Source organism: Portunus trituberculatus, chromosome 38 (assembly GCF_017591435.1).
Source record: "Portunus trituberculatus isolate SZX2019 chromosome 38, ASM1759143v1, whole genome shotgun sequence".
Taxonomy (NCBI): Eukaryota; Metazoa; Arthropoda; class Malacostraca; order Decapoda; family Portunidae; genus Portunus; species Portunus trituberculatus.
The window spans coordinates 33,341,543-33,343,651 of NC_059292.1; positions in this window are offsets into that span (position 1 = coordinate 33,341,543).

The following is a 2,109-nucleotide window of genomic DNA, read 5'->3' on the forward strand; positions in this document are numbered from 1 at the left end:
ATTGTTTTGGATATCACTTTCGTTCAAGAAAACATGAAAGGTGTGTTGTCTGTCGTCTTAGAAGTCCCACCTATAAATATTCTTAGGAAGAAGCCTTTTTTGTTTGTTTCCGCCACTATAGTATTCATTACCTTGTTCCCTCTTTTATTCTCAGTGTCTTCTTCTCGAGGGACATCAGACCTGCTCCTCGCCTCTCCAAGCCCACAGAATATTTCCTCATGACAGCACAAAGCTTCAACTGTGCATAGTATAGACAGATAGCTCGTGGCACTGTACGTAACGAACTGGGCATGTGGCGCCATTGTGTGATCATTCCCCGTCACAAGACATACATAAACTGTTAGTATTGGTGAGACTGAAGTCTTGTTAGGTGATACAGTGTAGGCGGGAAAGTTGTTTAGTCGACCTTCCCTCCATCCCTCTCTCCCTCTCGAAAGATAAGTTACATGCGTCTCGCCTTGTAACATTCGTGAAAACACACAGACACACACATACACACACACACAAATATAAAAACAACAAATTTTCTAATCTCTCTCTCTCTCTCTCTCTCTCTCTCTCTCTCTCTCTCTCTCTCTCTCTCTCTCTCTCTCTCTCTCTCTCATCATTATCATCATCATCATCATCATCATCATCATCATCATCATCAATGGGTGTGTATTGCTTAGTGTCGTCTGGATACATATCTTTTTATGTACTTATCTTTTCGTGGTGAAGAAAACTGCATTAACTTTTCGAGATTACCGAACGCCATGGTTTGCTCAGAATTTTATCGTAAAGCTACCATGTTAAGAAGACCTGTCCGGGAAAAGAGAGAGAGAGAGAGAGAGAGAGAGAGAGAGAGAGAGAGAGAGAGAGAGAGAGAGAGAGAAAGAGATTACTGTTTTTATCTTTATGTGATGATCATCATAATTCAAATTCCAACATTAGTATGATCCCAAACAATAGTAATTGAATAATGGCGAAGTGTCCGTTGAGAAGTCCCATTAGAGTGATCCGGTATTCATTAATGCAGAACAAATCATATGCAAATTGACAGTCCCCATGACGGGCAGCGCGGGCCAGGCGGCAGCTGAGTGCTTGGCAAACTGCGCTCCTGCATATTGCCACCCCCTCCCCAAGCTGGCCGTAATTCAGGTCTGCTCGGGGCCTTAGCCGCTGTTTGCTAACTCTGCCCGTTTCGCCATTCATATTAGTGGCCTGCAGGGAGGAAAGGGAGAAATACAGCGGACCAAGCAAGAAGAAAGGGACAAAAAAGGAAGGAGAGAATGAAATGAAATTATAAGCAAGACACGATAAAGGAAAATAAGAAAGAAGGGCCGCGAAATGGAGAAGGATGGATTTCCGAAAGTTTTCCCTCCCTGACCTCTGCCCGACCCAACTCGTCGGAAATGATGGTGAATCGTGAATACTCTCATCCACCTTTAAGCATTTTGTGTCTCAGTCAGCCATCAGTGCGTTGTGCTTGCCTTCAGTCTGGACTCAAGTGTCGTAACAAAAGTACTGTACAGTATAGCTTTTAATCTTTCGTCACTGTGAGATACACAGGAGGAGAAGATAGCGGAAAACAAATAGCTTTGTTCATATTGATGGCAAGCTAGGAAGCAAAGTTCATGGCTCGGTTTGAACGCATCCCTGACAGTCGCCCACTCTGCCGACACCACGCCAGCAGTCCTATTGAGACACATTCTCGCCACCTGCCAGTTTCCTTTAGTCAAACTCGCTAATTCAAGAAGAATTTAGAGGCTAGGAGCAATTTTGATATCGCAAGGGAACTGCTTAGCTACGAATCACGGGCTTGGACACCTTAGCCCTTTCTTGCAGCCACGTGGTCTATAGCTAAGTTATTTTCTATTTATTATTATGTTTAGTGATGCTCTTTGTGATTATGTGTTAGCTGGGCGGCTTTAGAGTGAGTGAAACTGTCAAACAGTTTACACATGTCGATATTTTTACCTTCGGCTTCTCTTTCCATTGAAAACACCACCTCACTTCCAAACTTGAAATGTGATTCCCAGCTTTGCGCTGAAACTTTATTGAGAACGCGTTATCATCGAACCTTTTTCCTCCAATGCTTGAATGACTTCACCACGCGTTAAAAGTTGCTGT